The 12418-nt window shown below is 42.6% G+C and overlaps 1 protein-coding gene across 1 annotated transcript in view; it reads left to right on the top strand.

Annotated features, from left to right (window-relative positions):
• ELP4 (elongator acetyltransferase complex subunit 4) overlaps nt 1–12418 on the top strand; it is a gene marked incomplete at its 5' end in the record, with an annotated part of 172168 nt that overhangs the window by 158808 nt on the left and 942 nt on the right. The gene's annotated exons all lie outside the window — the stretch shown is intronic.

The following is a 12418-nucleotide window of genomic DNA, read 5'->3' as shown; positions in this document are numbered from 1 at the left end:
AGAAAAACTGAAAAGTAGCCAATTACGTATCTGTATTCTCACAGATATTTTGTTCTTTCCTGTATTTCTCATTGTGTTCTTGCTTTACTTTCTGTGTTTCCTCTATTTTGTATTATTCACGGAGCCTTTCAGTCTGAGGCTGACTTGCATCAATGCATGCATCTTCCATGTGAAGTCATCTCTGCAGAGTTCCTCTTTGGAGTTGTGTCCGCCTCTAGTCTGTGTCCCTTAGCCAGAGTGCTGAGTGTGTAGCTGCCCCATTACTACTCCAAGGCCTGTGGAGAAGGTACTGGCTCTCTCTGCCCAGCCAGTGTGTTCTCAATCTCCATCCCACACTGGGAGAGAAGGGGGCTGTAGAAGGAAGCACATATGCAGGGTAGGTGTACAACCAGATTCATTTATTCATCTTCAGTAACTTTTCTGATACTTGAGGTTGGGGTTTCCAGGGTTAACATGCTCTCTGAACTCAAATAGGAAATGAAGTTTCCATTTCAGAGGCTTTAATATCACTTCTTTTCTAAATTGTGTTAAGACCACTGCAATACATGTATAATCTCAGAATGCATACAACAGCATGTATCGGACAGTGCTACCCAGCACCACCTGGCTGTTAGTTTAGTTGAAATGCTCACCACCTGAAAGAGTATGCCTTGTCTGACCATGAAAAGTAAGGAGAACCCTTGCTGTGCTAGATACTATCCATTCATTATGAACTGGTTTTGTCCAATCAATACAGAGCAAGCCACATTTCATCTTGTCAAACCAAAACCTACTACCTAGCTACATTTGTATGAATTCTAACACAATGTGACAGAAATAATAGCCCAGTCCTCAATGCACATTGAACTGGTGAAAAAAAAGTCAGGAATGGTTTGGCAAAGATAAAACATAAAATTAATTTTGTGTTATTTTCTTTTCATTCACATTCATACCAGGTAGACTGTGTCAAATACCTACAGTAGAGGAGAGCTTGTTCATGCATGCAGGACAGAATAAAGATTAAAAGCTCCAGGAAATCAGCTTGCTTCAAGAAGCCATTAAAGTGTGCCTGTCCCTCAGGTTTCACAGATGTGCTGATTGTTGCGTTTCAATCATGTAAATATGTTACAGCATAAAGTAACCAAGATCCCCTGTTACGGAAGTGCTCCTGTGTTGGGGTGTGTGAGGAGGGAGAGGCGAAAGAGGACTAAATAACACTCTGTAATGAAACCTGCCTTTGGGCAGCACATGCCTCAGTTCTGAATGCCCAGAAATACTTCATGCGCACTCTAGGCTGCCTAGCAATGGGGTTTTCTCATTCTGGCGAGCTTGACAAAGTAAATACAACTCTCGAACATAAGGCAGCTCCTAATAAAAAAATAAAAAAAGAAACAATTCCCCCTTGTAAATACCTACATTTGGCCCCATTAGAAATTCTTTCTTCATACCCAGGAACCAGCAGACCCTTAAATATGGGGATCTCAAAGTGACTGGAGAGTAGTTGGGAGATTTAGAGCTGTCAGGATGCTTTACATCGCCATTGCCACTGAGCACTTCATCCTCCGTCTCAGGGCCTTGGAGAACGGCGCTCTGCACACACTGTAGGCATTATACAGAGGAACACTCTGGCCATTATGCTCTCAGGAGTCAGTTGCTTGCAGCCAAAAGGAAACCAGCGCGTGTTCCTGGGTATGCTATCCAGGGTATAAGAATGTACGCTTGCCTCATTTCTGGGCTGAGACTTCTCCAGAGTTTCCAGCTCTGGAAGTTAACTAGTGGGCTAGCAGTGACATGCTGCCTAAGCTATTTGTAAAGCTACCCAGTTGCAAAAGCCTAGTTTCTCCCTTTATGCATCTTAGGATTCTAGTCCATAGCTAAGGGTCAGTCAGTCATGCCTCTGCCAGCACCTCACACCTCCTAGTATTTCAGGATGGATCTGGATACCGACACTCACCTTATGCACTAGCAGTTCACTGAGCGTACAGTTTCAGACCATGACAAGGAACAGGCACTACTTTGAATTGTACTGATAAATTGCCTTTGCCACCATTGGTGCAGCGTCCATACCATAAGCTATAAAGGAAGAAGGAAATAAGATGCAAAGAAGTTCTGATTAACAGTTTGAATTATTTCTAAAATAATCCTTTGCATTTAGCACTCATATCTAAAGCACATACACACAGGTTTTCCCCCTAAGCCATCTGACTATTCTTAAGATACCTGAGAATTAATACTACTTCTAACTTTTTTTTCTCATTCATCTCAATCAGAAAAGGGACTTCCTGGGTAAAGTACCCTAGGATACCTGTCATAGTGTCAGTCATGATCCCCTGCCTTCTTCCTTTGCCTGCGATGATGACCTCAGGCTCTGAAGTTTCTCTCCCTGTGTCCTTGCACACCCTGAAACATCTGTGCTATCTCCCTGCCCTGTGTGTCCAGAGCCTGATAATTAGGGGAGAGGGCAAGGAAAAACACTTGAGTCTCGTTGTTGCTGGAGTGTTTCTTCTGAATCAAAAGAACACCTTTGCACATTGTTGCATCTTTCATAAAATACAAATGCTTACAGTAACTACTGTTTCCCATTATTGAAAATTTCTACATGGGACTTAGTAAGAAAATAATCAATAGCCATAGAAAAATGTTTCTATCACTTCTGTGATAGCCCTTGCCCTTTGGAATTAAATCCAAATCAATTCTCATAATGCACAAGCCCTACCAGGTCTGCTACTAATCTGCAAACTACACTAAATAACCATTTGTTCACTTGTCTAATGCTCCAGGAAAGCTGGAATCTTTGTCCCCTTCACACATGCCAAGCTTTCTCCTGCCTCGCAGCTTTTCAACTTTATTCTCATCGCCTGGGTCTTAACCCCTTCTCAAAATTAACATCTTAGCACAAATGTGCTCTTAAGGAAGGTCTTAACCAATTAAAGTGGAACCCACAGCCAGTACTGTATCATAATGTTTCATTTCCTTTCAAACACCGCTTATTATCTACATGGCTCACATTTGCCTTGTTTTTTCATGCTTTCATTCTCTGACTGTAGAACTTCTGACTGTAGAACCCTAGACTTCTGGGAATCTTGCCTATCTTGCTCAGTGTCTCTAATGTTTAGATAGTCTGACACAAAGAGAATAAAAGTATGGACAATAAAGTCAGGCTGCCTGAGTTCAGTTCTTTTTGGTGCTTTAAAGTTGTGACATCACTCCTGCTCTCTCATTGTTTTGGACTCGGTTACTTGGTCCATAGATAGCTGCAAGGGAAGCCTGGAAAATGAAGCTGCTAGCCTTGTATTAGATGCTGGCAGACAATTATCAGTCTCTAGCAAATATAACAGTCCTTTGGAACCCAAGGTCATGTTCATATTCTTCCATGAGCCTTAGTGTGTAAAAGCCCTGGGTTCAATCCCCAGAATCTATAGGTTTTTTGTTTGTTTGTTTGTTTGTTTGTTATAAAGTGGGTATGGTGGGAAATACTGTAATCCCAGTGCTCAGGCGGGAAAGGCAGGAAGACCAGAAGTTCAAGGTCATCCCCTGCTACATACCAAGCTTAGGCCTAGCCTTGGATACGTAAGACCTGGAACAGAAAATAGGGATAGAGAGAAGGGGTCCTAATCATCCATCATTCCTTTTCCCTTTCAGAGATTATTCCTATGGCTATTATCAAATATGGCTACGTGAAGATGCCATTGAAAGATATGCCCTTTGAATTCGAGGAGCAGTGGGCCTTTAGGGGTTGAACTCTAGGCTTATGACTAGTTTTGTGGTTTCTTTGGCAATACAGTTCTCTCAAGGCCTTAAAACAGTTTTCACCACCTCTGTGTCATGACCCCTTTGGGGTGGAGCTACCCTTTCGTAGGGGTTGCCTGAATCTATCAGAAAACATAGATATTTACTTTCATAACCATAGCAAAATTACAGTTATAAAGCAGCAACAAAAGTAAGTTTGTGATTGAGGGGTCACTACAGCATGAGGAACCGTATCAAATATTTGCAGCATTAGGAACCCTACTGCCTTAGATGTTTTTGCTAGACCATTTGCTTCCTCTCGGTTCCTTGTATAAATTATCCCCACCAAAGTGCTTGTCTGTATGTAGCTGTAGGGTTTCTCTGCAAGAAACAGATAATAGGTAATTTTATGTAGAAAGGAAATCTATGACAGTACATTGGGGGCATTGCCACCAAACCAGAATCCAGGGGGACATAAAAGGTAGACTGTGGGAGATCCCACAGAAGCTACTACTGGATACACAACTCTTTGGCCACCACCTTGGGAAAGCCCCACTTTGCACTGCAACTACTTCTTGACCCTCAAGAAACAGCTAGCTGGACACTTAAACTTTGGTCCAACCTCCACTTCCACAGAGACTTCTCGATGTTTATCTACTCATTGGAATGCTAATGCCAGAACAATCACCTCTGCACTGGTGCCTACCAACTGCAGTAGTTAGCACAGCAGGAAGACTGCTCCTGCTTCTCTTCCACCTTCAGACCTAGTACACAGATGCACAGAGCTGGAGACCCTCATCACTTCCATCCAGCCCCTGCTATGAGGAGGGGACATCAGAAGGCAGTTTGAGTGGATACCAAGTGCCTGTTCTGTGACTTGAATCTTGTTTTCTGTGATCTCTTTCATTTTATAAGTAGTTACCTTGAAGCCATATGAACTAGCAGGCTTGATTGAGAAATGAGCACCCTTCGCCTGGACATAATGTTTGCCTTCCAGGTTCTCCGATATAGTAAGAACACTCACAGTCCGAGATCTTTGACCTCCCTGCCCATCTTCCAGTCACTAACTCAAAGCATATGTATGTCATAGGACTTTAATAGTATTTGTGTCATTTGCCAAGATCTGTATTAATTAATTGGGTGGCGGTTAGGCTTTTGTTACCGTGATATCTTGGTTAATACAGAAATCTGTATCTCTCACATAGACCCAGTTAGGTGACCAAGCTTCTTTGGTGACCAGAAGATCCTAGGTTCATTCTGTCCTTTCACTTTGTTCTCCTCAGCACTTGGCTTCCATTTTATGACCAGGATAGCTGCTTCAGCACCTTGAGAAAAAGGAGTTAGGTATGTCCTGAGCACTTGTAGAGCCTGGAACAAGACTGCAAAGAAAGGACAACATAACCATTGGAACATTTTAAAGTTGCCAAGCCATTAAATATGTCTCTTCCTTCTTTCACAAATATAAGTTTCTTGGAGTTTAGGATGAGAGTTCTACTTGAGAATATGAGACAGAGAAAATTGCTCTACAGGCCACCTCCTTTCTCTTCTATAAATGGGACCACTTCTGTATTTGTGCACACTTACCCTGCACACTCAGGATATCCATATTGCCCACTAACACCATGCCTTTGCTACTCTGGGAGCTTCAGAGTAGGCACATAGTCAGCACAGTGCATTTGTGAGTGGGCAGCCTGAAAAACAAGAATTGTATAGGCTGCATAGCCATCTGGACATGGAATTCAGAGTTTCTATGCCCCTAGGAGAAATTGGACCAAAGAAAGATACAGGGATTCTTGGTTTGGGTTTGGGTTTGGTTTGGTTCGGTTCGGTTCGGTTCGGTTTGGTTCGGTTTGGTTTTACCTTTTCTGGGAGGAGGACAGATATAGTCTCATATAATCCAGACTGACCTCCAATTCTGTTTGTAGCCAAGGATGGCCTTAAACCCCTGGTCTTCTTTCCTGTGCCTCCAAAATCTTGGGATTATGCGCATATGCCATCACCGACTCTGAGATTGATCCAGATTTTAGATGCACACTGCATTACCCCTAATTATCTAGTTCATAGAAAAAGTCTGGCCAGAGGAGAGGTAGATGGACATGCCTGGTGATGTTTACTGGCCTTTCAAAGAGGGAAGGTGACAGTGCCTATGCCCTTTAAAAAAAAGAATGAAAGGAAGGAAGGAAGGAAACCTTATTCTAACATTAACCGCAGCACTTTTGCCCAAGACACAGTGACTAAAATGCAGTCACTCAACCTCATCTATTAGCAAGGGAAGCTGGGAAATGTAACCTGCATTCAGGGAGACCATGGGACCTTCCAATATTCAGGGATTTCTTTTGCTTTCTAAAGAGAATAGATATTGGGAGTAAACCAGCAATCTCTGTCACAGACACATGCCTTTTCACAAATCACACTTGTGTTTAGACAAGTCAGTTCTTCACAGCCTGCTTTCAGAGAGGTGAAAGCAGATTTGGAGGCAAGGCAGTACTGTCAGTTATAATTGACGGTCAAAATAATTGCACACCTGAGCATTTTTCAATGGGCAGCCAATGTGCAGTGTTCCAGCTCTGAGATGTTGTCTAACTTTCAGATCAATCAAGAAAAACCAAAACTAAATGCATTTTTTAATTCAAAGAATAGAATAAAATATGACCCTAATTGAAACTATTTTAATTTTGAACCCTGAGAATGAATTGGACCTTAAGAAAATGAAAACATAAACCAAAAACCTCACCATGTGTGGCAGAATATTTTCCAGACATACCCAGCCACTAGCAAATGAACACTTGCAAATCCAAAAAGAGAATAAAGAGGGGAGGGTTCCTGGCATTGTTTTCCCTGGACAGGCTGGATATGAGGCTAGTAAACAGTTCATGAAAACTTGGGCAGAAACATACCACACTATAGTATTTTAATTGAGTGTAGAATGGTTGCGATATAATATAATAATATAATCATTATTGAATAATATAAATGTTAAAAGTATAATAATTAGAGGTTGGAGAGATGGATCCGTAGGTAAGAGCACTTGCCTTGTGAACGTGAAGACCTGAGTTTAAATGCCAAGCATTCGGTAACAGAAGCAGGCAGGTCCCAAAGCTTGCTGGCCAGCCAGCCAACCAGCCAAATTGGCAAGTGTCTAGTACAGTGAGAAAGACAAAAAGGGTGGAGAGTCATAGAAAAAGACATGTAGTATCTTCCTTTTGCTCCTCCATGCTCCCACTCACATACATGCACTACATGCATTACCAAACTCCACACCAAATAATAACAATGTCATTATATAATAGCATAAAAACACTGACATCTTTACTAGCCGAAACAACAGTCTGAAACCTTGTAATAATGACAATTGTCTCAAGCCAACTGCATTATTTTCCCTTTGCCTCTGTTAGGAAATTCATCTCTCTGCTGCAGAGAGATCTCTCTACAAGATAGAACAAGAGAACATTGCTTTACCCTCCCACATTCTAGGCTCCGGAGGTGGGGGGGCCAGATAGGTGTTTCCTTGGTTAGAAACTATAACTGGAGCCCCAAGCAGTGAGCTGGGTTTGTTATGCAGCCTTTTCTGTAACTGTGGCGTAGGACCAGTTGACTCCCAGTGTGCTTTTGCTCTTCATTGATAATAAACTTGTTCAATATTTTTACCTACATGTAAGCACAACGCCTGTGTTGCAGCTCAGTCTATTCATGTTTAAGTTCAGGCTGTAAGTAAAAGTGACATGACTAACTTCAGGTCCTGTCTTATGGACACATTTTTCTCCACTCAGCATCAATCTTAGAGCCAGAAGTGGATCCCCTTATTTAGAAAGCAGACCTTGTGCTCAAAGTCACCCACCAATACACTTCATCCTTTAAAATATATACATTTACTTTGTGTGTGTGTGTGTGTGTGTGTGTGTACATGCAGAGAACTGAAGAGGCCAGAAGCATCAAGTTACAGGCAGTTTATAAGCAGTAGCGTTTCTGCTTTTTCAACAGAGGAAAGGCATGCCTCTGTTGTGGCTCTTTAGCCCTAACTCACTTCATCACGCAGAGGATGACTATAAAAGCCAACAAGCTTTCTGTACATAGAGGCACTGCAGAACTGAAAAATTCTGCAGGGGCGTGGGATGGGTGCTTGTTGTTCATGTTTCCTCCCTATTATGTGAAGAAGGAAAGATTACTATTAGAACCCAACTGGAGGAGTTTCCTATTCTGACGTTTCGTTCATTAGCCATTTTGTCAACAGTGAAGCTGTACAAAAGACAGGTTTTTAAGATGATGTGGATCTTGAATTAATTTCTGTGTTACTTACTATTCTGTTGCTGTGATCAAACACCATAGCCAAGGCAACTTATGTAAGAAAGAGTTCAGTTGAACTTCTATTTCCAGAGTGTTGGAATCTATTCATGATGGCAGGTAAACTGGACAAAAGATGGCATGGCATCTAGAGAGGCAAACATGAACCATCTAAGCCTACCCAAACAGCACCACCCACTGGGATCACGTATTAATGGCCAAGACTGTAGGAGACATTTCTCATTCAAAACATCATACCTTTTTAATACAACCATACACTGGCCCAAACGCCAAGCAAGGAACTGTGGCTGCAGCTTCCATTGTTTCTGTCAGAACTGCAGTGGAAGGGGGAGTTAACATGTACTAATACTGAAGTTCTGCCTGATCTCCAGAAACCCAGCAACTCAGTTGCTGCCATTTGTGGTTATGTACAGTGAGTTCTACATGTAGATTCACTTCCTTGCCCTACTAACCTCGCTTGCTTCTATCACGTTACACTACATATGTTTTTCTAAGCAAAGAGATTTAAATATGTTAGTATAACATGCAAGAGTTCACAAAGCATCTGTACATGTCATTTGATCTCCGTGGCCGTCTCGTGAGGCAGTTATGCATGAGCATACTGGGCCTTGTCAGAGGTCACCCTGAAAGCTGGAGGACAGAGGGAGGAGCCGCAGTCACCCCACCTCCATGCCCAGTGCTCTTACAACATGGCTTCTGCTTTGTCTCGGCCAGGGCAGAGTGGCAGATGTTCCGCTAGGAGGACAACACAGAGCCCCTCAGAGATGCACCATGTTCACTCAAATTTGTTACATTTAAAAGAAAATTAAAATGTGTTGGAAACCGTTCTCAAAGATTAATGTTGTGTGGTTCTGAACAACAACAAACTGGCTTTGCACAGTAAATGAGAAATTTGTAAAAGAGCCCCTGCCCTTCTGCTGAGGGTCAAATGGACTCTGTCAACTGTTTTCAGAAAGCAAACACGGCCTGGTGGCTTTCTCTTGGCAAATATGAAACATAAATTGATTAGACTTACTTTCATGGGTATTTACCTTCAGTTTATCTCAAATCCAGGTGTAATCTTCTTTCATTATCTTGACCCTTCTGTCTGGGGACTGTGGATGCTGAGCACAGGTCTGGCAGTCAGGGTGAGACAGAATGAGGAAGGGAGACCCTAAGCCAGGAAGTCCCTGTCATGTCTCTAGAGTCAGTAGATTGCTGACCAGAAGTGATAAATACATAGTGCTAAACCCAACACCAAGGAGAGGTAGGCCTTGTGGAAGAACTTTAAAGTCTGTCCTTCTCAGGAAGACCTGAGTCCACAGAGCAGTCATGTCTGCTGCTTGCTTCTAGCCTGGGCTTCCAGTGGACTGCAGATGCCTTCAGCAGAAGCTCCCAAACTTGCTTTATTCACTCTTTCCTCCCGTGCAGTAGTTGAGAAAGGAATCCATTGGTCACATCAGATCCCTCGCTGCACATCCCCAGCTTCCTGTGGGAATCAGGAGAGGTCTTTCTTTTCCCACACTGCCCATAGATAGACATGGCACTCAGAGAGAAGACAGGCTCCCAGCAGCCAGCTGTCACCCTGCCTTGTCTGCACTGTGCTTTCCTCTCAGAATCTGAGGAAACATCGGATGAAGAAAGCTTCAGCTCAGGATAAAAGATCTGTTTTTGCTTTGCCCTTTGCTCAGGCCCCAGATATAAAGAGACAGATGAATCCTTTGATTGGGTTTATAATGCTGAGAATATTTCATGCATTCATCCTATTTATTCATCATTATTTCAGTCTGGTTTTTATTTAAACTGTTATTCAATGAAGTCTCAACATCTAAAAGTTTATCTACACTACAGCCTGGCAGTTTATCATAAGAAGGTCACCATGCAATACACTTTTTCAGAAGACAGATCTGGGATGCAGCAGCACCTGAGCGTTTACATGTCAAGTGTGTGCAGGCTTTGGAAGCCTCGGAGGAGAAGGAGCTTCCTGACACAGCTGGCGAGGCCAGAGCCTGAGCTCCTTTCTTCCCGGCTTCACATCACACTGCGCACACAGGGGAGGCTTGGAAGAAAGAACAAAACATTCTGCTCAAGAGTCTACATCTCATGGTGATCACATTCAAGAAGTCAGCAAAAGCAAGAGGCACAGGCACAGATTTCCTAGCTGCTTTGTGCTTCAGGAGTATATGAGCAGCATTATAGTGAAGTGTTTGACTAGGAATGGTTACTCATATCATTCTGATCACAAGTAGCACATGAATATTTGACTTTTCTTCAAAGCAGTTCAACCCAAAAGATTTCCAAGCATGTCACATGTCAGTTTTTTTCCAAAGTTGGGCATTCGGCCAATTGGCTCACACTCGTTGCCTAGATAAGGAAAAGAGAGAGAGGGAGGAAAAGAGGGAGGGAGGGAGGTAAAAGGGGGTAGGTAGAGAGAAAAGTGCTTAGGCAGTCACTAAGCAAATAGTTTTGCCCCAAAAATGTGTTTTATTTGCTGGTCCTGGATAAACTACACTTGCTTTTCTGCTTAGATTTTTTTCATATAGACTGAGCCTCCAAACACAGCCTACCTATATAATACTGCTCCTGCAATTGGCCAGATCCCATTCTTGTCAGAACTGAGGTCATCGCTTAAGTCTCCACTCAAGTCTCTATAAAGCTTTCTCTGCTCCTGCCTTTCTTGGACCCATAACCTGGAGAGTTCAATATGAGGGTGATTTTTGCAGTTGACTTCTTCATATAAATAGGTTATAAGGAAACCACATTGTGGAAGGTGATATGCTCACTTCAGAATGCCTTGTAGATAGATTGTTTGTTGAGTTCATTTCATAAGGCTACCTGTACACTTGATAGGTCCCAGCATTGGAGACACACACTGTAACTCTCCAAGTTTCAAACAATTCTGCCATATATGTACACTGCTCACTTCCCTTTGTGTTCCTCAGCAGTGACTGTGAGCTCCTAAAGTAAAACACAGATACAGTGAAAGGTCTCGTTCGTTCCCTCCTGCTTCTTCTGTGGACTGTGATGTTTTAACATTACACAGACACGTGCATCCTCAGGCCCAGGAGCTATGCTTCCCTCGAGACCTCTGAGCCTGTCTTGCTTTCATTTCTGCTTGAAATCTTCTATGTAACAAACAGAGTACAAAGAACTGAAAGAATCATTTGGGAGCAAATAGGTCTCCTGAGATTCAAGAAACAAGCAATTAATAATTGACAGGCTGGGTGCTGCAGATGAAATGGACAGCTCTTTGTGAACGCCCCAGGGTTCTGCACCCCTCCTCCTGCCTGACATCTTTGCTGACCATGCATCTATCTGTACGGTAGTGTTTATCAACTGAAATATGTTCACGTTTGAGGCAAACAATTCAAGGAAGAACCTTCTCATAAATTATCTTAAATGTTTTTAAATATTTTGATTATTTACATACAGTCTGTGTTTACAAAACAAGGAAGCCTTTCATCAGGAAAGCATCTAGCAGGAACATATGCTTGTGAGTGAACATTTTGACATTTTTTTGGGGTCCTAGCTTTTTTCCCTCATTGAAGAGAGTTTTCAAAATGAAGGTCTCAGCTAGGTTGCCTATGAGAGAACCCTATCCTGTCAGGCCTGTGGTACTTCCCTCCTGTTCTGTGCCTCACGTAACAGATAGAGTAACCCTTTGTCACCGTGGAGGAGTGGTTCTATAACCCCTGCAAGTTCTAAAATCTTTAGATACCGAAGCCCTCCTATATGCCATAGTATTTGCCTGTAACTACACCTATCCTGCTGGAAATCATCTGTAGCGAGGCTGACACCGAATACAATGGAAAGGCCATGCGAATGGATGTCTTACTGTAATAAATAAAGAGTCATGATGATTTTTTTAAATGACTGGAAAGTCAACTCCCTCTTCCTTAAATTTGGATTGAGGGCTGGGGACAGGGACAGAGTCACACTGTGTAGCCCTGGCTAGCTTGGAATTTACTTCGTAAATAAGGCTGACCTCAAACTCACAGCAGAGATCTGCCTACCTCTACCTCCTAAACTAAATTTGGGTTGAGAGACTAAGAACTAATAATTAAAATAATTTTATATTCCTTTCTCCTTTTGTGCAGTATGGGGATGGGGAGTGGAGAGGGTACGACAAGGTTCCTCTGTGTAGCCCTGACTGTTCTAGATCTAGCTTTGTAGACTAAGCTGGTCTAGAACTCAAGAGATCTATCAAGTGCTGGGATTAAAAGTGTGTACCACCATCCGTCTTATATTCCTTTCCAAATAAAAACTGGTTTGTTTGTTTAATGTGTGTATCTCTTCCTAATCACAGAAACACCTGCAGGCAGGCTGTGGGGTGGATCCATTTAAGTAAGCTTGGATCTAGGGAAATATAAAACCAGGAGCAGGGGAAAATCGACGTTGATTCCAGTGCTGTGCATTGAGGCAGACCTGC

This window comes from Micromys minutus, assembly GCF_963924665.1.
Source record: "Micromys minutus genome assembly, chromosome: 17".
In the NCBI taxonomy this organism is placed as follows: Eukaryota; Metazoa; Chordata; class Mammalia; order Rodentia; family Muridae; genus Micromys; species Micromys minutus.
The sequence above is the reverse complement of the archived record's forward strand: the minus strand, read 5'-3'. Positions and strand labels throughout refer to the sequence as shown.